At 41.0% G+C, this 25,326-nt stretch overlaps 1 pseudogene; it reads left to right on the plus strand.

Moving 5' to 3' along the window:
* Nucleotides 1-25,326, plus strand: part of LOC103256679 — a 43,971-nt pseudogene that overhangs the window by 11,261 nt on the left and 7,384 nt on the right.

Here is a 25,326-nt window from a genome sequence, read left to right on the forward strand (position 1 = left end):
CTCTTTCTTTGTTGGATCTTTACCTGGCTTGGGTATCAATATGATGTTGGCTTCATAAAAAGATTTGGGGAGAGTTCCATGTTTTTCAATTGCCTGGAATACCTTCAGTAGGATTGATATCAGCTCCTCCTTAAATGTCTTGTAGAATTCTGCTGGACTAGGGCTTTTTTTTTTTTTTTTTTTTTGTAGGCAGTTTTCTTATTATGTAGTTGATTTCCTTGATAGTTATTGCTCTATTTATGGTCTCAGTTTCTTCTTGTTCCAACCCAGGTAGGTTGTGTGATGTCAGAAAGTCCTCCATTTCTTTATGGTTTTCAAGTTTGTTTCCATACAAGTGTACGTAGTAGTTTCTAATGATCTTCTGTATTTCTTCAGGGTCAGATGTGACTTCATCTTTTGTGTTTCTGATTGTGCTTATTTGGGTTTTTTCTCTTTTTTTCTTGGTCAGTCTAGCTAGAGAACCATTGATCTTGTTTATCCTTTTGAAGAACCAGCTTTTTGTTTCTTTTTTTTTGTATAATTTTTTTGTCTTCTATGTCCTGGATTTGGGCTTTTATTTTGGTGATCTGGATTCTTCTGCTGAAATTAGGGTTTTTGTGGTCTTGCTTTTCCAGCTTCCTTAGGTGGCTTGTTAGGCTGTTAATTTGTATTCCTTCCATTTTCTTCATGTGTGTTTGCTGGGATATAAATTCCCCTCTTACTACAGCTTTTAAGGCGTCCCAGAGATTTTGGTAAGATGTTTCTTCATTTTCATTTGTTTCCAGGTATCTTGTGATCTCTGTTTTGATTTCATCATTGACCCAGGAATTGTTTAGCATCATGCTGTTTAGTGTCCATGTCTTTTTGGGTTTTGGGGGGACCTTGTTGGTGTTAACGTTTATTTTTATTCCACTGTGGTCCAAGAAGGTGCATGGTAGAATTTCGGTCCTTTTAAATTTGCTTATGCTTGATTTATGGCCAATTATGTGGTAGATCTTAGAATACGTTCCATGAGGTGATGAGTAGAATGTGTATTCTGTGGTCTTTGAATGGAGTGTTCTGTAGGTATCAATTGAGTCCATTTGGTCCAGAGTCACATTGAGGTTCCGGATCTCCTTGCTGATTTTTTGTCCTGATGATCTGTCTACGGTTGTGAGTGGTGCATTAAGCCCCCAGTTATGATGGTGCTAGAGTCAATATCTTTCTTTAGTTTTCCTAAAAGTTGCTTTATGAAAGTTGGTGCACCTATGTTGGGTGCATATATGTTTAGGATAGATATTTCTTGTTGATGGAGTGAACCTTTTATCATTATGTAGTGGCTCTCTATATCTTTTTTAATTTTTGATAGCTTAAATGGTATTTTGTCTGAAATTGGGATCGCGACTCCTCCTTTCTTTTGTGTTCCATTCACCTGAAAATTTGTTTTCCTTCCTCTTTCTTTGAGTCTGTGTATGTCCTTTCTAGTGAGATGGGTCTCTTGAAGGCAGTATATTGTTGCCTGGTGATATTTTATCTATTATGTCATTCTGTATCTTTTCAGTGGTGCATTTAGTCCATTCACATTCAGACTAATTACTGAAATGTGAGAGTTTGTCCCTATCATAGAGTTCTTATAGAGTTGTTGTTCTTCCACTTGGTTTTTCTTGTCTTTCTTTTGGTTTTGGGGTTGGTTCATGTATATTTTATTCTTTTTCCTGTACTCTTGTGAAGAACATTGTTCTTTTTTCCTTTTCTTCTGTGTTTAATACTTTTAAGTGTTTCACGGAGAGGTGGCTTGGTGGCTGCATAAGTTTTTAGGGATTGGATATCTGGGAAAGATTTTAATTCTCCCTCACTGATGAAGCTTAGCTTGGCCGGGTAGGTTATTCTTGGTTGAAATTATTTATCTTTTAGGACTTTGAAGATAGAGCTCCAAGCTCTCCTAGTCTGCAGTGTTTCTGAAGATAAAGCTGCTGCTATTCTGATTGGTCTTCCATGGTAGGTGATCTGGCCTTTTTCTCTTGCTACCTTTAGGATATTTTCTTTTATGCCTACTTTGTTTAGGCAAATTATTATGTGTCTAGGAGTTGGTCTTCTCATTGTTGTCTTGCAGGGGTTCTCTGAATCTCGTGTTTGAATTTTTGCATCATTGTTTTGATAAGGGATGTTTTTTTGAATGATCTCATGGAAAGTTTGTTCCAGTGTGGTCTCTGTCTCTCTTTCTGCCTCAGGTAGGCCAATTACTCTTAGGTTCGGTCTCTTGAGGTAATTGCTCATCTCTTGAAGGTTTTGTTCTGTCTTTTTGAGCTTATTTTCTGTGTTTTTAAGAGTTTGAGTTAGTTCTATATTTTGGTCCTCAAGCTCTGAGATTCTTTCTTCTGCTTGGGTAATTCTGCTTTCCATGCTTATTAGTTTTTTATTTATTTCATTCACAGTATTCTTTATTACTGTTATCTCAGATATCAGCTCCTTCCTATTTTCTCCTTGTGTCTCCTCAATTCTTTTTAAGCTCTCCATTAATTTCTTGATATCTAGGTTTATAGGTTGAGACCCTTCATTCTGGGGGCTCTTCATTGTTTGCATTCCAGTTAGTTTTCTCAGTGTCTGCCCTCCCAGGGGTCTGGGAGAGACCCATACTCTTCTTTTGGTTTTTCTTCATTTGTGTAGATTTTTCTCTCTCTTTTCTTTTCCCTCCCATCTTTAATTCTGTTTTTGAGAGAAGGTGGGGTTTCATTTGTTTTACTTCTGCAATATCCTGTTCTTCCTTATGAGGGTCTTCTGGCTTTGTTCACTTTTGAGGTTGGAGTGTGGGCTGCGCACTATACTTTTTGCAGTTTTGAGGTTTAGTTGAGGGGGACCTGTGGTTCTCTAACATCCACTAACAGGTGTATAAGCACACTGGAACCCATTTCCCTCTGTCTTACAATCTGTCCATGCAGTAGTATGTGGGATTGGTCCCTAGATTAAAAAGGGGGTATAAAAGAGGAAAATAAAGAGGAAGGGGGGTCAGTAGGAAGTTAGAAAGAGAGAAGAGCTAGAGGGAAAGCAGACATATATACCAACTATCAGGTGAGAAAGAGACACAAGGCTGGAGAGAAGTGAAGAAAGACACATAAGAAAGATTTCCTAAAGAATAGTGATAGCTACACAGAGACAGACCAATAAAATCATGAGACAGTGTAAGTCAGAAGGCAAACAACAAAGGTGATCAAAACAAACAGTCAAAATGATAAAATCATAAGTCAAAATAAGGGATCAGACTAAAGTCACTTCAGCTCTGATCTCCGCCTCTCCCCTTTGTTTTTCATTGCAGGCAGATAGATTTACTCACAGTTTGGGTTTGGCTGCCTGGGAGTTGCTTTTGTCTGATTCAGCATAGGGGTGGGGCTTTGTCTCCTGTTTAGCAATGTTACCTTAAGAACCGAGGTGGGGGTTGTTGATAGGTGGGTGGGGCAATGGAAATATCTGCCTGGAGAATGGCAGAGGCAGAATCTCTTTCATAAATCTGTTTCTCTCCACTTGTCTGGGTCCCCAAGCTTGGGGTCACATGCTGAGTGCCTCAGCCAGGGTAGGCCCAGAGCTCCAGAGCTCCAAAGCTCCAATGGGCAGGCGGTGAGGGGTGAGAGTGGCCCTGGGCCCCCCACAGGGTACTTCAGCCAGGAATGGGACCAGTGTCTCTGAGGGGCAGGCACCCAGAGCCTCCCTGAGTGACCGGCGGCTTGGTGCTGGGTGCTGGGTATGAGACGATGTAGCCAGGGAGGGATCTGAGACCCAAGACTTTCATGCAGGTGAGAGTCACATATGGTGGAACAGCCACAGCAGGGGGCCACAATATCTGGCCCTGTGTGGGACCAAAAGTCTCTGGGCCTTGGACCAGCACTGCTGGTGGTGGGCTGAGGGATGGGGGAAGGAAAGTAAGAGTGTTTATGGGAACTCACGTTCAGAGAATCTCACAAGTTTACCTATGCCATCTTACTGGGACTCCTTGGGAAAGCATTTTAACTTTGGAAGAAAGGAAGTTCCTTCTCAGATATTGTCTTCTGTAAGATTCTGAGAATTGTTTAAGGCCCTGTTCAGCCAGTGAGAATACTGAGGCACAGATTGGAGAACGCCTTTGTGTAAGATCACATGGCTGGGATAGCCAAACTAAACTAGGACACAAGTCTCCCAACTTCCAGTACAAAGACAACACAAGACAAGAGGTTCTCAACTTTCCTCTAATCGTTTTCTATTGCTGCTGTGAAAATTTTCAGTGACTTTAAACAACACAACTTTATTACCATGCAGTTCAGTAGGTCAGATGTCTGACCTGGGTCTTATTGGGCTAAAACCAAAGATGACACCGTGGAGGCTCCAGGAGAGAATCCGTTTTCTTGCCTCTTCCAGCATCTAGAGGCTTTGGGAATTCTTTGGACCATGTCCGTCTTTAAAGCCAGCTGTGTTTCATCTCTCTGACTTTTCTTTCATGGTTCCATCTCATTCTGACCACAGATGAGAATGTGGGCCTCCATTTCTTTCTTTCTTTTTTTTTTTTTGAGTTGGGGTCTCACTCTGTCACCCAGACTGGAGTGCAGTAGCATACTCCCAGCCACCGCAGCCTCAACCCGCTGGACTCTGGCAATTCTCCACCTCAGCCTTCCAAGTAGCTGGAACTACAGGTGTGCACTACCATGCCCGGCTAATTTTTGATTTTATTGTAGAGATGAGGTCTCGCCAAGTTGCCCAGGTGGGTCTCAAACCCATGGGCACAGGCAATCCACTCACCTCAGCCTCCCTGGGATTACAGGCTGAGCCACTGAGTCCGGCTGGGTCTCCATTTCTTAGGATCCATGGGATTGGATTGGTCCCACCCAGATAATCTGAGACAAACTCCTTCCACTACCCCCCCAGGTTCTTAAGCACATCAGCAAAGACACTTTTTCCCTGTAAAGTCAGCAATCACAGGTTCTAGGGATCAAGTCCTGGAATCTTTGGGGGTGTGGTGCATTATTCTACCTATCACATCCAGTGTGCATCCAAGCCACAGAGAGAACGTGGGACAATGCCGATCCCTAGACTTTTAATTTAATGCAAATTCAACAGGTCCTGGGTGGACCCAGGAATAAGAACTCTAATTCATCTTGATGATGGTTATCTGACTTCAAGATCCCTGAACAGGCTACACGCTGTGATTGATGGCTGCCTTCTCTGTGACTCACAGGTTCCGTGTGCTCCTCACATTCTCTGGTTATCTCACCCTCTATCAGACATTAGTGATTCTGAGTGGGGAGCTGATGAAAACAAGACGTTAGCTATGCTATAAGCAAAGCTTCTATATAGCTGTGAACTGAAGTTTTCAACATGGCAGCAGCAATGATCTAGCAAAAGCAACATGCTTCAGCTTTCCAAGACTGAGGGTATGCAACAAGCCTTCTTGACCAAGATCACAGCAAAGATAGACTGTCACAAGTATTCCTCCAGCTCAGGCAAGGGCTGCCACATACTGTCCCCAGGCAATACCCAATCCACTGTGTTTTGTGACATTCTAGTCTCTAAACATCAGTCCCGATTGTCCAGGGAATGCCATTGCTATCCTTATCTGCCAAGTGCATAGCCTGAGTGTCCACAGGGCAAAGGACACAGTGGTCAGGGAGCCAAAATAGCGATGTGACCCACAGGGGCTGTGGTCTTGAGTTCTGTTCGGCTCCATTCCTGGCTCCGATTCTTCACAACAGACCTGGGTGCTAGAGGCAGACTGACTTTCTTAGAGTTCCATGCATTTTGCCTGGTTCCACTTTCCCATCTGTTCCCTTCATTTTGGCCCTCAAGCATTTGGTGAAACCCACCAATCCAAGGTCAGCTCTGTCTTCATCATGGGAGAGTTTTTTCTACTGTGTCTTAGTTATTCTGCACCACTTCTACTGTTTTTCAGGTGCTGCAGTATTCCACAGATTGGATGCCTCTTTCATAATTTCCCACTTTCTTTGGATATTTTTCATTGTCTCCTCTATATTTTGGGGGAATTTCTCATAGTTTTCTCTGCATTGTTTCAATTTCTACACTATTGATTTATTGCCTCCAATGACAATCTTGTTTCTATCATTCCACTGTAAAAAATTATTTTCCCCTTTATACTTATGGAAACTGGACATTATAAAAATGGAAAAACACAGGAACTATTTTGGGTATCCTCCCCCCAGTGTAACTTCAACATCTGCATGTGAATATACGTGTATATAAACAACATTGAGATGATGCCATACATACAGATTTCCTGCCTAGTACTTTACCATTTTATTGTGAAAAATTTTATTCCCCATTGTTTAAACATTCTTTAAGAAAATTATTAGTACTGATCTTCTATGATGTGTCAATTTATGTAAATGATATACCTAAGATATTTATGTTATATCCAATTTTTCACTTTCTTTGACATACATAATACCCAGTTATTAGCTCACAGTTCTGGAGGTCAGAAATCTGGCATGGGTTGACTGTCTTCTCAGCTGAGGAAATCATGAACTGAAGTCATGATACTGGCCAGTCTGAGTTCTCACTGGGAGGAAATCTGCCTTGAAGCTCACTCTCCTTGTTAGCAGAATTCAGCTCAGTGCAGTTTGAGAACTGAGCCCCCACTTTCTTTCTGTGTATCAGCAGGGCCTACACTTAGTTCCTAGAGGCTTCTGCATTCTTTCCACATGGCCCCCTCTAACTTCCAGTCAGCAGTGGTATGTCAGATTCTCCTAGGGCTTTGAATCTCTCCTGACTTTTCACTATATAAATAACATTTCTTTAGGGTAAAGTATAACAATCTTCCAAAATGAGCAGCTTCTTCCTGGGGCCCTCCTGGCTGTATCTATATTCAGCACCCATGCTCTACTCTAGATCTAAATGGAACAAAAAATGGAGCATTTCTAGGCCACTGGATCTTACAATGAGAACAATTTCATATTCAGTTTCTTTCAGCAGTCCAAACTGGTGATGACTCTAATCTGGTATTTCCCAGAGAATCTTATGAATATTTTGTAATCTAAGGTATGTGTATTCTAATAATAACTATTTTTTATTGAATACCTACTATGAACTTGGCTATGTTTCAGCCTATCTCTTGTGCTTTTGTTATCATGTTCATCCTCAAAATAGTTATGAGGATTAACTGCATTTTAAAATTTTTTATTTTTTTAAATTTGAAGGATGTAGAGTACCATTCAGGGTTAGGTATACAAATGTTCATTATGCAGGTACCCTTGTTGATGAGGTGGGCCCCTCCCTTCCCTGGCAGTTTCCCTCAACTATCAATCCTACCCCCTCCCTGGCAGTTTTCCCCTACTGCCAATCCCAATCCCTTTCTTATAGTATTATGATAATTGTTCAAGGTCCGCTTATGAGTGAGAACATAACTGCATCATTAACAATCTTTCTGATGAATGAAGAAATTGAGGCCCAGAAAGGTAGGATAGTGGTGAGCTCAAGGGCAAAAGCTAATTAGAGAGGAGCCTAGCACTAAAGGGAACTAGAGCACACGACCAGAGTATTATACCAGCTCATTTCTGACCATTTGTTTGGGTTAGTGTCCAGAGATATGCATGCTACACAGGTTAATTTTCTTTCCAATAATGACAACCCCATTTTGAGAGACAATGGAAATCCTAGCATTTGGTTAGAAATCTGGCATTTCAGCCCAGGCTTCAATACAATCTCCCTTTGAGCCCTTTTCCGGGTGAAAGTAAGCACAAGGGTCTGCATGGAGTCAGCCGGAAGCTCGCCCTTCCCAGATGACAAGGCTGATTGTCTGTTATTGGGGAGGCCCCAAAGGGCACCCGAGCCTGGTGACAGCCCGTGAGCCAGCCTGCCTTATTGATCTCCTCAGAGCTGTAATCACAGCTGCAGGGCGTCAGTGCAGGACGAGTGTCTGAGTCAAATGGCAATCATCATTGTGAGGCTGGACAAACATGGGCTGTGAAAATGGCCTCTTAATTGGGTTTAAATGCTCTTGCAGAAGGAAAATCAGCTTCTCGCTGCATGTGAATGATACCTGAAGAAAGATGAAAGGACACTTCTGCACATGCATCAGCAGCCCAGGGCATCAGATCTCACCAGCCTCCCCTTCTGCCTCTGGAGTGGCCTTGCTATGGCAACCTCTGTCTGCTGCCTGTGACTCACACAAAGCCACCGTTCCTGCTCTCTATCACAACACCATCCTCCCCGCTTCTCCTTCAGTGAAGACCCACAGTCAACAAAAGGCAGAAAGGACCACTTGACTTCATACTCAAGTGTACCAGAGTAGGGATCCCCAGTCCTTTGGCCGCAGACGGTACCCGTCTGTGACCCGTTAGGACCTGGGTAGCACAGCAAGTAAGTGGCAGGAGAGCAGAGCTCCATGTTCTGTCATGTCAGCAGCGGCATTAGAGTCTTATGGGGCGAGAACCCCACTGTGAACTGTACATGCAAGGGATCTAGGTTGTACATTTCTTATGAGAATTTTTTTTTTAGTCAGAGTCTCTGTTGCCCAGGCTGGAGTGCAGTGGCACATTCATGGGCACCCTGGTGTTGACCTGCTGGGCTCCAGCGATCCTTCTGCCTCAGCTTTCCAAATGGCTGGAACTCTGGACATGCACTACCACAGCTGCCCAAATTATTTTTATTCTTGTTTTTTTTTTTATTGTAGACACACGGTCTCACCAAGTTGTCCAGGTGGGTCTTGAACCCATGGGCTCAGCTAATTAACTCGCCTCGACCTCCCCAAGTGCTGAGATGACAGACTGAGCCACCAAGCCTGGCCCCTTATGAGAATTTAATGCCTGATGATCCTCATCCTCCCAGCCACACCGTCTGTGGAAAAATTGTCTTCCTTGAAACCGATTCCTGATGCCAAAAATGTTGGGGACTGTCTCGGAGCTGTGGCATTCTGGACACCCTACTGACAATTTAGTTTCTTGGACTTTTTAAGAATTACTTTCTGTTCACTTAAGGAAGGGAATTTTCTCTTAGGATATGGACAGCGCCCAAAGAAAAACCCTCAATGAATTGGCATGGTGATTCAAAGCATTTCATTGGAACATGGTTCAGAGGATGAACATTTGTGATCCAAGGCTTCAAAGAGAGGATGAAGTTTAGATGGGGAAGCTGCAGTCTCACCTGAGTGCTATGAATAAGAATGGAGTTATGCCTTCCAGTAGGTGTTTCCTGCCACATTTCCAGTGAGAATGGATGTACCCATGATACACAAAATGCGTGTGGGGTTCGGGAGTACAGAAGAAAATACACCATACAGGAACAGGGTTGGGGTGTGTGGGAAACATGTAAAATGCAGTGCCTGCCCTTGGGGGATTGAATTTGGGATGGCTGACTTAACTCTGCCAGCCAAATTTCTTTCTTTCTTTTTTTTCTGAAGTGGCGATGCCATTTTATACTTGACCAAGCAACATGTAGACATTTTACTTGCTCCACATTGTCTTCATATTTGGCCTCATCAGTGGCTTTGATTTTAATCATGGTTGTAGGTGGGAAGTTATTTTTTAAATTTGCACTTTTTCACCCCTTAACTAGAGATGGGGTCTTGCTATGTTGCTTAGGCTTGTCTCAAACTCCTGGCCTCTGGTGATCCTCTGGCCTTAGTTTCCCCAGTATCTGGGGTTACAGGCAAAAGCCACCATGCCTGCCGGCTCATAACAATACAGCCTGGAGGAAAGGAGTTTCCCATTTTTAGATGCTATATTAAGAGGACTGTGTATCTATATATCTGAACTCATGCACTGGTACCACGGAAACATGAATAAATGTAATTATCTTTTGATGTTAACTATCTCCCCAAAGGATTTGAGCTAGCTCTAAAAAACAAATAGAAGTAGTGGAAAGGTAAAATCAAAGTGAGAAATCTGGATCAATGAAGAGAAGATAAAATTTTATAGAGAGAGCTGAGCATTTCTACTTAATTAACTTACATACTACTTTGTAAAACTCTGTAGTCTTGTAAACCTCTTTTATAGTCAACAAGAAGCTGCCTTCTTTTATTTGTCCTTTCTAATGTTAATGCTGGTCAGTGGGTGGCTGTCTCCTGGGATTTCCATAAGAAGAAAGATGCCCACAGCACCTACCCTTCCTTGGCCCACAATGCCTTGGAGAAAGCTGGTATAAGTGTGCTTCTAATGGTGCCTCTCCCTAGCTGCTGATTTGGGCAAATTGGAGCAGCTCTTTGCTACTTTGCTTAAGTAAGTTGTAGGCATTCATTTGGTAGGGCTACCAGAACAAATACAAGAGGTGGGGTGGATTAAGCAGCTGAAATTTATTTTCCCACAGTTCTATAGGCCAGAATTCCGAGATAGGGGTGCGGGCAGGGTTGGTGTTGCCTGAGACCATTCTCTTTGTCTTCAGATGGCCACCGTCTCCTTGAGTCCTGACACAGTCTTCCCTCCATGAGTGCACACGTTGGGTGTTTCAGATCCCTTTTCTTATCAGGATACCAGTCAGAATGGATTAGGGCCCAGCCATGTATCCTCACTTTACCTCAAGCACCTCTTTAAAGACCCTGTCTCCAAATACAATCACATTCTGAAGTTCTCGAAGGTTAAGGATTCAACATATGAATTTGAACACCATTCAGTCAATAACATTAGGGATTACAAGAAATCCTACAAGGCATGTCAAGGAAAATGCACCCCCATTTTATAAACAAATACAAATCACTCCAAGTGGATCTGAACACAGAGCTGGGCTTGGATGCCAGGGCCCCAGGCCATTCTCCTCCTCTGATGAAGCTGGGAATAGTTCTCCTGGACCCGACCACGAGAAGTCCACAGGAAGACACCTGGAAAGCAGCTCTCACAATACCTGATGTGCACAAATGCTCAGAAACGTTAGCCATTACTCTTATAGCAGGTAGACCCAGCAATGTCAAACTAGTACTGAGAGATGAAGTGACCGTATCAGGTATTCACAGGTATTAGTTTTCTCTTGTTTGCCATTTCAGAAGCATATTTTAAGAAAAACAATGAACATAAAATAACGTATCCCAACAATTTAGATACAGATTCCTTTGCTATGCTTTGAATTTCATTTGGACCTTTCTCTTGGATTTAGGGAAGTGCCAGTGAAGCTACCCTTGTGGCACTGCTGGCTGCTTGAACCAGAGTGACCTGTTGGCTGCAGGCAGCCTCCCCAGAGCTGATGCAGGCCAGCATCATGGAGAAGGTGGCAGCCTACTCATCCAATCAGGTGAGTGTGTAGGGGGGTGTCAGCCCCAAGTCCTGCCAAAACTTTCAGATCTAGATGTTTCATTTTATGTCAACTCTAAACACAACAAACACATACAGCATTCTTTCCAATCTAATAATAGTTCCTCAGGTATCACTAAGATAGAGACCTGAGCTAAAGGGAGGGGTAGATTCCCAGATTGGAACAGGATAGCACAAGATGAAAAGAAAATAAACGTGCTGGCAATCACCATGACCAGCAGCGGCTCATGTTGGGATGATCTGGCCTGCTTCAAAAGTGGCACTATGGACTGGTTGGATGTGGGCATCCAAGATCTGGGCTCCTGTTCCAGTTCTGCTATTATAAGTTTTGTGACCTCAGGCCCCTTGGCCAGGTCAAGCAAGAGACAGTGATGGTGAAGGCTGCGGGCAGAAGGCGGTGGCTTTAATGAGAGTTGTCCTTCTTGAGAGTCACTGAGGGAGGATGGGTCTGCCAGCGGTAACTTGTTGTTAGTTTTTTATTTCCCAGACATGATTTGCTGAGCTTGGTCACCAAGCTGCCCAAGGCCCCACAGTGAGAAGCCAAATTTGAGCTTGGGCTATCTAGGTCTACCCCCCGGGGTATAATTTCTCTTGCTCTTGAATTCAAATGAATGAATGAAACACGTCACCAATATTGACCCAGGACTCTACCCTTACTCGTGCCTGATCCATTAAACTTAAAAGCAAGATTCCACCAGAACAGAAACAATTCTGGGGAAAAGAGCATCTTCGTGAATGTATAGGGAGAAAGAGACAAGAGCAGCTCTGCCCACATTGTGACAGAAGCCTGTGTTTGAAGTGCTGGCTGTTCTCTGCAGATCCACAGGCTTGTCACGACTGCATGCACACACCACACAAACTTACCTCTGTTGCCTTCTTTCCAGGCACACTCCGCAGTGGAAAGAGCTGGATTAATTGGTGGAGTGAAACTGAAAGCCATCCCGTCTGATGGCAACTTTGCCATGCCTGCTTCCACCCTGCAGGAGGCCCTGGAGCAAGACAAGGCGGCCGGCCTCATTCCGTTCTTCGTAAGTTCAGCAGCATTTGCTGTGTAGGGCACCATAAGAGTCTCTGAGCCCTGCTTGGGCCTGGGGTAGGGCCTAGGGGATGCCAGAGCCATTTGGTCAGCTGCTGTGATGGTCACAGGCCAGGTGGTACTTATATTGTCTCCTCGAAGAAGGCTGGAGAAAGACTCCATCATCTCAGCTTAGAAAAAGCCAGAATACCCCTGCCTGGTGGATTCTGCTGCCATTTGTGGCATGCTAAGTGTGCTATGTGATGAGGAATGTGTGATGAGTGAACCGAATTAAAAATAAAAATAACCGGCTTTGCTGCCTGCATCAGTTGTTCTCAGCAGAGAGTAAGGCGCATCATTTGTGAGAGGTGTATTGCAAGCAAACAGTGGCAACTCCTCAGTAAGATACTGAACTGGCCAAATAGCACGCTGGTTCTCTTGTGCACAAATATGCATTTTCCAGTGGGGAAGAAAGTGTGGGCGTTGCAGCGAGAATGTGGGAATTGTCATAACTCTGATTTGGCTGTGGCAGTATGCTGTGCCTGGGTCTGAGGTTTTGTGTGAGAGAAGTCAGAACGCCATGATCATGGTACCACCCCCTGGTGTTCAACCTGACTGCACATTAGAGGTACCTGGTGAGCTTTTAAAAAATACTGATGCGCAGGCCTTGCTCCTGATTAATTTTGCCAGAACCTCAGGGGACAGAGCCAGGCATCAGAAACATTTCACAGCAACTTCAAGATTATTTTGTATACCCTGGATTGAGAGAGAAACAAGCTCAGCCAGACATTCTTCAGTATCTGGACGTTTCTTTTTTTTTTTGAGTTGGAGTCTCACTCTGTCGCCCAGACTGGAGGGCAGTGGCATGCTCCTGGCCACTGCAGCCTCGACCTGCTGGACTCTGGCGATCCTTCTGCTTCAGGCTTCCAAGTAGCTGGAACTACAGGCGCACACTACCACACCCAGCTATTTTTTTGATTTATTGTAGAGATGAGGTCTCGCCAAGTTGCCCAGGCGGGTCTTGAACCCGCGGGCTCAGGCAATCCACTCACCTCAGCCTCCCAAGGCACGGGATTATAGGCTGAGCTACTGTGCCATTTCTTAATTGTTAAAGCAATCTGGGCTGGATAGACTTTGTATGGGCCACATATTGATAACATCCATTGCTTTTTATTTAACAGTGAATCTTTGAGAAAGGCCTTTCCTCCTTTTCGTTTTTTGTTGATTCAAGTTAATGCCATCTACTGAATAACTAACATGTGACTGAGGAAGTCATAGAAGGTGTGATAGTACATAAAATTTTATTCTAATTCAGGCAGTTCACAGGATAATCAGGAGCATAAGCAAATCATTGTAACAGAGAAGGACTGATAAGGTTTAGAGGTAGTAGAGATGATGGTCAGGACATTTTGAAGGGTGATAAAGAGTCTACCAGTGGATCCCCAATGTCTGACCCCAATGTCTTTCTTAGCCCTCCTGTTCTGCTTTATTTTTCTCCACTGCATGTATCAGCCCCTGCCCCAGTATTTATTTGTTTACTTCTTCCATCTTCCCATCAGTAAGTACGTGGAGGGAGGGTCTGTTCACATCACTGCTTTATCCCCAGATCCTGAAATAGTGCCTGGCACTTAACAGAAGCCCAGGGAATATTTGCCAAATAATTAAAAATTTGAAGGAAAATAATTCTGGGTAAAAAGAAGGATCACCCATAACATTTGCACATACAATTTCAGCGCACTTTGAAAGGATGCTATTTAGATGAAGTACATTTTTTGAACCCATAGTGTCAATATGAAGATTCACTAGAATATCATGTCTAGGGAAAAATAAATCTATAGAAACACACTTTTTTAGGGTTGGAGAATGAAAACAATGGAGGAAATAGCACATAGCTTGATGAGAAGATGCATTTTATAGCAATTAAAAAAGTCTTAAATAAAATGCAAAGACCAATACTGCAAGAACTATTACAGCATTTATTATAAAGTAAGTATTACAATAAAGAGAAGGCTTATATGCCAGTGAACAAAAAGGTAACATTCCAGTGGGAAAATACACAAAATCCATGAAGTCAGTTCCAAATACATCATAAAAAGCCAATAAGAACACAAAATCAATTCTTATCCTTTAATAACAATAACAATGCAAGTTGGTTATTGAGAGAGGTGTGTTAAAATCGCACTATGGGAGTGTTGGCTCTGCTAGCTACTGGATCATGCGAAATGGCAGAGGTGGGGAGACATTGAAGTGACTTCGAGCCAGAAGGGAGCGTAGGAAATTATCATGGTGAACACAGAAGGCATTCATTCCCATCCAGAGCACCAGGGATAATCCCACCACTACACAGAGCGCCAACCTCAAGTACAGCTTCATCTTGAAGGCCTGGAGCTTTGTGCACAAAATTGACCCCAGAACCACCTCAACTTCCTTCAAATTCACTCCAAGCAAAATGAAATCATGGTTGCACCCAATAAAGACTATTTCCTGATTGTGAGTCAGAATCCCCAACTGAGTAAGCCACTCTCCTGACTAACCACATCATTCCTTAGTTTACTACCCTCCAGGAATATTAATGTTAATCATGTCAGCACATAGGCATCCGGAAATTGCCTTAAAGCCCACTCAAGCCTATCCAGGGACCACAGGTGGGCTGGCAGCTCTGTCGGCCCCACCAAAGGACTCCCTCTGCTGCACCAATTTTCCCCAAAATTCTCAGGAAGGCCATCTTTCCTCATTCTGGGTTTTGGAGCAAGAGCTTGGGAATAGACCACACCCAGTTTCTTTCTGACCTTCAGTTCACTTTGTTGCCTTTGGAAAAGGCTGTTTCTCTTTAACTAAAATGCTTAAAAAAAAAAAAACCTTAACTGTACCCCACAACATCATAATAAAAAAATGATTATTAAAAAATAAATAAATAAAATAAATAAAATCCAAAAAAAACCTCACACTATGATTGTAGATATGTCTATTTCTAATTTTATATCGATTGTATTTTATTTTAGCATATTATCAATGATTTGATGCATGCAGATTTAGAATTGCCATGTCTTTTTGGTAAATAATCATTTGTCACTAGGAAATGCCCCACTGATCACTAGTAGGGCTTCTTGTCCTGCAGTCTACCTTGTTGGACACAGCCATGATTATGTCTGTTTTCTATTGATTGGTGTTTGTGTGTTATATTTTCTCCAGCTTTCTATTTTAACCATCCCTGATCTCTTATATTTAAGCTGTGTAACATGTAAGCAGCATATGATTGCTTCTCTTTTTAAAATTTGTTTTTAAGTGCATTGTAATGGTTGCTATCTATTTTATTTACACATAAGGCAATCGCTGATACATTTAAATGTTGTCTACCATCTTACTATCTCTTTTTTATTAGGCCCACTCCTTCCATGATGGCTGTTTTCTACTTTCTTGCCTCTTCTTGGATTCATTGTCCCAAAATATTCTATTTTTTTTTATTTTTGCATTTCCTTATTTTCATCTGTCATCTTTTTCTTGTCTGTAAAATTCTCTTAACAGTTTTTTTGTAGTATGAATCTGATATGATGAATTATCTCAGTTTTTGTTATTCTGAAAATGTATTTTGTCTTAACTTTTAGATGACATTTTTGCTGGGTATAGAATTCTAGGGTGGCAGCTGTTTTCTTTTGGGACTTTGTATAATTCCACTAAGTTCTTCTTCCCATGATTTATGTTGAGATTTTAGTTGTAGTTTTAATGTTGCTTTGTTAAAGATATTGTGACAATATGACTCCTCTTCTCCCCCCAGGGCTATTTGTAGTACTTGATTCTTGTCTTTGTTTTAGGCAGTTTTACCATGATGCAAGTATTGTTTTCTTTGTACTTATTCTCTTTGGGTTTCACAGAACTTCTTGAATCTGTAATTTGGTGTCTCTCAAAATTATCACCTGTTGTCTTCTCAAAGTTTGCTTCTCGTCGTTTCTTGTCTCTTCCTGTCTGGGACTCTGATATTTTAGATCTTTCCACTGACAGACAAATATCTCTTATGCCCTTTTTCATGTATTACACCCATTTAAAAAAGTCCCTACTTTAGACTGACCTATTTACTATTTACCAATTTTCTCTTTAACTGTTCCCAGCTGATAAGCAAATATATCATGTGCTTAATTTTAAACATTAACACTTTTTAGCTTTTTATTTTTAAATAATTGTAGAGACACAGAAAATCACAAAGTTAATACATAGAGATGCTGTACTCTTCACTCAGCTTCTTCCAGTTGTTACAACTTATATAAATACATACAAATAGTACAATATCAAAGCCAGAAGATTGACATTGGTTCATTATGTGCATATAGTTCTGTGTCATTTGTCACAGGTGTAGATTCAGGCAGCCAGCACCTCAATGAGAATGTTGAGATACTCTATCAAAGATCTGCCTCAGCCACCCAGTTATAGTCACTCTCATCCTCGCTCATTCTACTCTCTTCTATCATCCCTGACCCCTAGAAATCACTAATCTGTTTTCTATTTCCACAAATCTGGTCATTTTGAGAGTCTCATTTAAATGGAATTGTACAGTATGTGACATTTTGAGATCAGCTGTTTTTCATTCAACATAATGCCCCTGAGATCCATCTAAGTTGTTGCATGTATCAGTAATTTGCTCCTTTTTATTGTAGTACCACAGCAGTTTGTCACCAGATCATCTGTACTACAGTTTGCTTGCCCATTCACTTGTTGAAGGACATTATAGTTGTTTCCATATTTTGGTCATTATGAACAAAACATCCATGAACATTAATTTACAAGTATTTGGGTGAACATATGTTTTCATTTCTCTGGGTGCAATTCAGGGTCTTATGGTAGTAGTGTGGATAGTTTGTTCAGAAACTGACAAGGTCTTTCCCCAAGTGACTGTAGTATTTTATACTTCTGCTAGCAATACATGAGAAAATCAGGTTCTTTGCATCTTTACCAGCATTTGGTATTGTCACTATTTTTTAAATTTTAGCTGTTTTGATAGATATGTGGGAACATTTCATCATGTTCCTAATTTGTGGTTCCCTGATTATCATTAGTGAAATGATAATGAACATTTTTACATGCGCTTATTCACCATCTGTGTCTTTTGCCCATTTTATAATTGAATGATGGATTGACTTTTAAAATTTTTAAACCTTGTTTTGTTAAAACAATTTAGGCTTACAGAAAATAAGAAATAATCAGAAAGTACCTACACTCTCCTATATCCCAACCCTCACTTTACCCCATTATTGGCATCTTGCATTAGTGTGATACAATTTTTAAAACTGATTCACTAATATTGAACATCATTAATACATAAAACCCATAACTTACACAAGGGATCATTCTTTGTATTGTATTTTCTATGGATTTTTAAAAAATGTATAATGTATCACCATTTCATTATGATACAGAATAGTTTCACTGCTATAAAAATCCCCGGTGCCCCTCCAATCCTTCCCTACCTCCAACTGAACGTCTGATAATCACTGATCTTTTTACTAGATTCACATTTTTACTTTTCCACAATATTATATAGTTGAGATCTTACAGTCTATAACATTTTCAGGTTGACTTATTTCATTTAGTAGTTTGTCTTTAAAAGTTTCCTCCATGTCTTTTTAGTCCTAGAGAGTTTATTTCTTTCTATTGCTGAGTAATGCTTCTTAGTAATGCTTCTTAATCAATACCATAATTGATTAATATTTATGCATTCACCTATTGCAGGACATCATTGTTACTTTCAAGTTTTGGCAATTATAAATAAAATGCTATATAGCTTATGTGTGAGGGTTTTTGTGTTGACATAAGTTTTCAGTTAATTTGGGTAAATATCAAGGAACAATTGCTAGGTCATATAGTAAGAATGTGTTTAGTGTTATAGGGAACTACTAAACTATCTTTCAGTGTGGGTATACCATTTTACATTCCCACAAGCAATGAGTGAGAGTTTCTGTTTTCCACATCCATTCCACATTTGATTTTGTGGGGTTTTAAAATTTATTTTAGCCATTCTAATAGTTGTATAGTGGTATCTTATTCTTGTTTTAGTTTGAAATTCCCTAATTATATAAGTTGTTGAGTATCCTTTCATGTGCTTATTTGCTATGTGAACATCTTTCTTTTTTTTGATTTGGAGTCTCACTCTGTCACTCAGACTGGAGTACAGTGGCCGCTCCTGGTCACTGCAGCCTTGACCTGCTGGGCTCCAGTGATCCTTCCACTTCACCCTTCCTAGTAGCTTGAATTACAGGCATGCACTACCATGACTGGCTGATTTTTTATTTACTGTAGAGATGAGGTCTCACCAAGTTGCCCAGGCGGGTCTCAAACCCGCGGGCTCAGGCAATCCACTCACCTCAGCCTCCCAAAGTGCGAGATTACAGGGTGAGCCACTGAGCCCAGCAATGTGAACATCTTTGGTAAGATGTCTGTTCAGATCTTTTACTCACTTTTTAATTGGATTGTTTCATTATTGTTGAGTTTTAAGTGTTCTTTGTATATTTTGGATATCAATCCTTTATCAAAATATGTGTTTTGCATATGCTTTTGCCCAGTCTACAGCTTGTCATTTATTCTCTGAAGAGAATCTTTTGCAGAACAGAAATTGTTCATTTCATTGAAGTCCAGCTTATCAATGATTTCTTTCATGGGTCATGCCTTTGGTGTTGTATATAACAATTCATCATCAGACCCAAGATAATCTAGGTTGCCTTGTATGTTATTCTCTAGGAGTTTTATAGTTTTACAATTTATATTTAGATTCATGATCTATTTTCAGTTAATTTTTGTAAAAGGTGTAAGGTCTGGGTTTAGATTCATTTTTTTGCATGTGGATACCTACTTGTTCCAGCATCATTTGTAGAAAAGTCTATATTTCCTCCATTACATTTTTCCTTTGTTAAAAATTAGTTGACTACATTTGTGTGGTCTGTTTTTGTTCCATTGTTCTATTTGTCCTTCTTTAGCCAAGATTTCACTGTTTTGATTATTGTCACTTTATGCTAAAGTCTTGAAGTTGGGTACTATGAGGTCAGATCTCTGACACTGTTGTTCATTATTAGGTTAGCCATTCTGAGTCTTTTGCCTCTTCATATAAACTTTAGAATCAGTTTGTCAATATGTACAATACAACTCGCTAGGACTTCTTGGATGTTTATATTTATGTCTTTGATCAGATTTGGGAAGTTACTGGCCATTAATTTTTTTCAAATATTTTCTCTGTTCCTATCTCTCTGTATTCTCTTTCTAAGACCCTCACAATGCCAACCAGCCAGTTTGATGGTGTTCTACAAGTCCCTTATGATCTTTTCACTTTTCATCAATATTTTTTCTTTCTGTTCCAGAGACTCAGTAATTTCCATTGCCATATCTTCAAATTCATTGATCCTTTTGCCTGCTCCGGTCTGCCTGTGAACACCTTTAGTAAATTTTTCATTTCATTATTGAACCTTTTAGTTCCAGAATTTCTGTTTGGTTTCTTTTAGTATTTCTGTCTCATTATTGTTATTTTCATTTTTTATACATAATTTTCTTGACTCTCTCCATGTCTTTGTTTAATTTTCTGAGCATCTTTTTTTTTTTTTTTAATTTTAAATATGTGGGGTACAATCAGGGTTAGGTATACAAATGTTCATTATGTAGGTACCCTTGTTGATGAGTTGTGCCCTTCCCCGCTCTGGCAGTTTCTCACTACTGAAAGTTCCACCCCTGTCCTCCCCTGGCAGTTTCCCATTACTGCAAATCCCTTTTTAATAATATTATTATAGTTGTTCAAGGTCCACTTATGAGTGAGAAGATGTAATACTCGGTTCTTTGTTTCTGTGATAGATCACTCAGTATTATAGCTTCTAAGTTCATCCACGTTGCTGTGATGTTCATAAATTTGTCCTTCTTTATGGCTGTGTAATATTCCATAGTGTACCACATGTTTTTTCTCCAGTTCTCTTTCGATGTTGTTCTATGTTGTTGCTATTGTGAATAACACTGCAATAAACATACATGTGCAGGTGTCTTTTTTTATAGAGTGATTTGAGTTCTTCCAGGTATATTCCCAGTAGGGGGATTGTGGGGTCATATGGAAGATCAATTTTTAGATCTTTTAGGAATTGCCACACGGTTTTTTCACAGAAGTTGTAGTAGTTTATACTTCCACCAAAAGTGTAGAACTGTTTCCTCTTCACCGCATCCTCTTCAGTATCTGTTGATTTTTGAGTTATTGATGATGACCATCCTGACCAGAGTTAGGTGGTATCTCAGTGAAGTTTTAGTTTGTATTTCTTTGATGACTAGTGAAGCTGTAAATCTCTGAGCATCTTTAAGATAGTTGTCTTAAAGTATTTGTCTAGTACATATGCCATTATGTCTTTCTCAGTGATACTTTCTTTTTATTTACTTTCTTTAAATGGGCCTTTCTTTCTTGTTTCTTTGTATTTCTTGTGGCTTTTGGTTGAAAACAGCATTTGCATCTCACAATGTGAAAATTCTGGAAAGTAGATTCTCCCCCTTCCCCAGGGTTTGCTGTTTTTTGGTTTTCTTTTGATTATGGTAGGCTGTCTCTGTGCTAAGGATCAGACCGGGTGTAACTTAAAGGTCCTCTTGGGTCTTCTATTTTGAGGCTGCATCTCTCCCTGAGTATATCTCACTTTCCAATATCTCCAGTATATATGGTAGTTTTTGAGAAACCAAGTCTTCACTATCTGTACCCCAAAGGAAAAGAGAAAAATGAAGCATGGAGGTAAATGGCACTGACCCTTTTAGTCCACTTCAGTTGGATGGGGAGGGGCTTGCAGCAATGGGTGGGGAGCACAACAATGGCCACCTCTTGACCTCTGTGTGCCTCTATGACCAGAAGCAGCAATTGGATGTCAGAACACAGATACCCCAATATTTAGAGGACAAATTCCTTTTTCCTCACCTGGGTCCCTGAAAGTTTGTGCTAGCTGTTTCAGAGACACATGCTCAGCTGACTGCCAAGGGCTTGGTGGGGAGTGGGTAGCTTAACACTGTGCTAAGAGCTCAAATTGACTGAAATTAACCACATTTTACAGTCCAACTCTTACCTTGCATGTTGCTAGCCATCAATATAATTATAGCAGACTGATTCTGCCAGTGCAATTGCTGTTTGGGTGGGGAGATGGATTCCTGGTGCTGCCTATTCTCCCATCGTTCCATCATCCCCTATCTGTAATACTCTTTTTTATCCCTGATAATTTTCTCAGAACACTTTGTCTAAAATTGATATGGCTATTCTAGCTTGATTTTGATCGAAGTTAGCATCGCATCACTCTATATCCCTATACCTTTAATCTGTGTCTTGATATTTAAAGTGCATTTCTTATATACAAAATACAGTTAGGTTTTATTTGTTTGTTTATCCATTCTGACAGTAAGTCTCTGTGTTTTAATTAGTGTATTTAGGTCACTGACATTTAAAAAGATTATTGATATATTTAGATAAATGCCTACAATACTTATTAGTATTTCTTATTTGCTGTTGTTACTCTTTGTTTTTGTTTTTGGGGTTTTTTTGAGTTGGAGTCTCACTCTGTTGCCCAGACTGGAGTGCAGTGGCCGCTCCCAGCCACCGCAGCCTTGACATGTTGGGCTCCGGTGATCCTTCCGCCTCAGCCTTCCAAGTAGCTGGAATTACAGGCATGTGCTACCACACCTGGCTGATTTTTTGATTTATTGTAGAGATGAGGTCTCGCTGCCCAGGCGGGTCTCAAACCCGCGGGCTCAGGCAATCCACTCACCTCAGCCTCCCAAAGCATGGGATTACAGGCTGAGCCACCGAGCCCGGCTTGTTCTTACTCTTTGTTTCTTTTTTGGTTTTCCATTATTCTTTGCTTTCTCTTATTGTAAATGAGAGAAATATCATTCAATTTTTCCTTCTGCCTTAGCATGTCAATTTTTCTTTTAAAATGTCTCTGGGTTTGTAATACATATTTACAACTCACCCATTTCGTCTTTCAAATAATCTTATACTACCTCTTGGGTAGTACAAGTACCTTAAAACAGTGTTCTCATTCCTTCACCATTCTGTCACTAACTTTGCTAATATTCATTTTATTTATCTGTAAGCTACAATCACTGAATACATGCTGCTCTTATTTTGAACAGATTATTATCTGTTAGATCACTTAAGAATAAGAACAATAAAAGGCTTTATTTTATTTTTACTGATTTATTTGGTGATGTTCTTCCTTTATGTAGATCCGAGTTTCTAACCTATATCATTTTCCTTCCTTCTGAAGAATTTCTTTTAACATTTGTTGCAAGCCAGGTATACTGGTGACAAAACTCCCTCAATTTTTTTTTTTTCTGTATAAGTCTTTGTTTCTCCTTCACTTTTGAAGAATAGTTTCACTGAATATAAGATTCTAGTCTGTGGTTCTTTACTTTCAAAACTTTAAATATATCACTCCACTCTCTTCCTGCTTGCATGAATGTTGAAAAGAAGCCTGATGCAATTCTTATCTTTGCTTCTCTGTAGATAAGGTATTTCTTTCCCCCTGGTTCTCAAAACCTATGCTGGCTTCTCAGCCTCTACCCAGGGCTCTCCCTCAAATTGCATCCTCTTAGCACCTGGAAGCTTAAGACTCAGTGCAGGCCTTTGGGAGAAATCAGTGAGCAGAATGTTAGATTCACCAGGGAGTTTCCCTTCTTTTTTTCCCTTCTTTTTCCTCACCTGGGCAACTCAACTCTTGGCTGCCCGTGAAGCTTTCCAACACCTTCACACTGATGTGTTTTGCATTTTTCTTTGTTAGTGTGCTACAAACTAGTCCATCATAGCTGGAAACCAAACTGTGAGTGCAAATTACCAGCTTAATATGCCATTGTTGGAAATTTGCCCTAAATTCCAAAATTCCAGAATACTGGGGAATTTGTGACATTTTGTGGACAGAAGCCACAGATGTGGGCCCATGAAGCAGAGGGAAGTGTCACAACTCATCCATCGTGCATCCATCAAACATTTGTGTCCTATAGTGCCACACACTGGCACTGTGCTGATCCTGGAAATGTGCTGTAGACTACCCCATGCACTGGCACTGTGCCAACCTTGGAAGTGTATGATGAACTGGCTCCTTTTCCATGGAATGGTTCTTGGTGGGAAAGACAGACGTGCTCCCCACTCTCTGCACCACTGATGAGAACCACACATGTCTACAGGGGAGAGATTGTGATGAACTCCGTGGAGGGCATCAGGGAAGCCTGTTGCTAGGTGGTAACACAGAAGTTAAGTTGGAAGACATACAGGCAGGTGCTCCTGGGCAGTCCCTTTCTTGTTGAAGGAAAGAGTCCTGCAAAGGCACAGAGTTGTAGAAGGGCATAGGATATTAGAGGAGATGTGACTGGCCTGTTATCTTGAACATGTGACCACAGCACTGTGAAGCTGCAGAGAGTCTGGGTCCAGACTGGGGAGGGGTGGGGGTTGAGCTTTGTCTCACTGCCTAGTTGTGCCATGATGGTTATAACTGAGCACACGCGTAACGACTGTATGCAATCTTCTGGGACGCAGGTGCATAGCCTTCATTGAATTCTCAAAGGGATTGCAGACCCCTCAAATTTCAAGTCCTTCTGCTGAGAGCAAGGGGCACGTTTGGCAGGGTTTGAACCAGAAAAGCGGAATTGCTACCTTCCATGAACTAGCGTGAGCCTTCTAATAAGCCCCCTTTTTCCTGGGGCTGGTTTGCTTCCATAAAAGCCAGCTTGATAATGTCAGGCTACAAGCAGAGGGCAATGCCTGTAAGGCACATACGTGAGCAAAGCAGGCTGGGCCATGGGGCAAGGATGCAGAAGAGGTCACACGGGGCTCCCACCACTACAAGATGACTGCAGGCTCTCTGAGACAGAGGACCCAGTGTCCCCTGCTCCTCCTTCCCCTTGTACAAATGTGATCATGCCTCTGCACAGCAGGCTGAAATCAGGTTAGCATCACTGGGCAATGCTGAGCTGGGGTAATCAGAGCCCGGAGCTGGAGCAGGTGCTGGCTTTAAAGTGGCTTCTGAGAATTAGGACAAGCTGACTTATAGCTCAGTGCCATGTAAACAAGCCATTTAGAACACTGCCCATGCAGCCCAGGCCTCTCTCTGTGCTGCATAATGATTGGGCTTGTTGGAAGAGTGCCTGGTGTGACCTGGGGTGCTGGGTTCTTTAACAAGAGGTTCAGGAAACTGGGGCCCCAGGAGTCCTATCTGCCCATGGTGTGGCAGGACACTGAGAGTTAACCAAACCTGATGTCACATTTGGTCTGCTCCTGTCTCTCTGTGTGTCCTTGGACAATTACCCATCTCTCAGAGCCTCATCAAGTCCACTGTGAAGTAGGGATCATAAACGTATCTAACTCAAAGTCGTGATGGTTAAATACAATACAGGAAAATCTCTCAGCATTAGGACTGCTATAGAATAACAGTCATCCTTATTATCACCAGCATGAGGCCACTCCCAGGACAAGGCAGGATTTTATTGTCTCTATAAAAATTTTTCATGCTCAGAACAAAGAAAAACCAATAATTACATAAGAATAAATAAGGTTGATATTAACCAAAATCTTAAGAGAGAAGCAATACTGTTTGTCAAACATCATTCTAGATTAGTCTTCTATGCACACATAGAATAGATAGAAAATAATTTTAACAAAGTGATTTTTAATAACAGATGTTATTGCATTTAGTTCAATTATTTAACTGAAGAAAATGAAATGAAACTAAAGGAATTGTTGAATGACTAATGTGTCATTTCTAAGAGACTTAAAATTGAGAAAATTAATTACAAGCAATAATGACTACAAGCAATAATTAATGTTGTTGAATCATTCTGGTTTTTTTTTCTTTAATTTTTTTATTTTAAAGATGTGGGGTACAATTCAGCGTTAGGCATACACATGTTCATTATGTGATACCCTTGTTGATGAGGTGTGCCCTCCCCCAGCAGATTCCCATTACAGCCAATCCTGTCCTCCCATTTTTTTAACTACATAGTTTTTCTATTCCCTTAATGACATAGACAAGGCATTTTAAGAGTTTCATGTTCTACTCACTGAGTCAGCAAGGGACTTAGACAAAACATTTACTATCCAATTTTATATCAGAATGAAATTGCAAATACCAGGAAAAAATAGCACGTTGACTTGAATTCCCACCA

The sequence above is a fragment of the Carlito syrichta genome, unplaced genomic scaffold, assembly GCF_000164805.1.
Source record: "Carlito syrichta isolate Samal-C Ts95f unplaced genomic scaffold, Tarsius_syrichta-2.0.1 Scaffold291143, whole genome shotgun sequence".
NCBI lineage: Eukaryota > Metazoa > Chordata > Mammalia > Primates > Tarsiidae > Carlito > Carlito syrichta.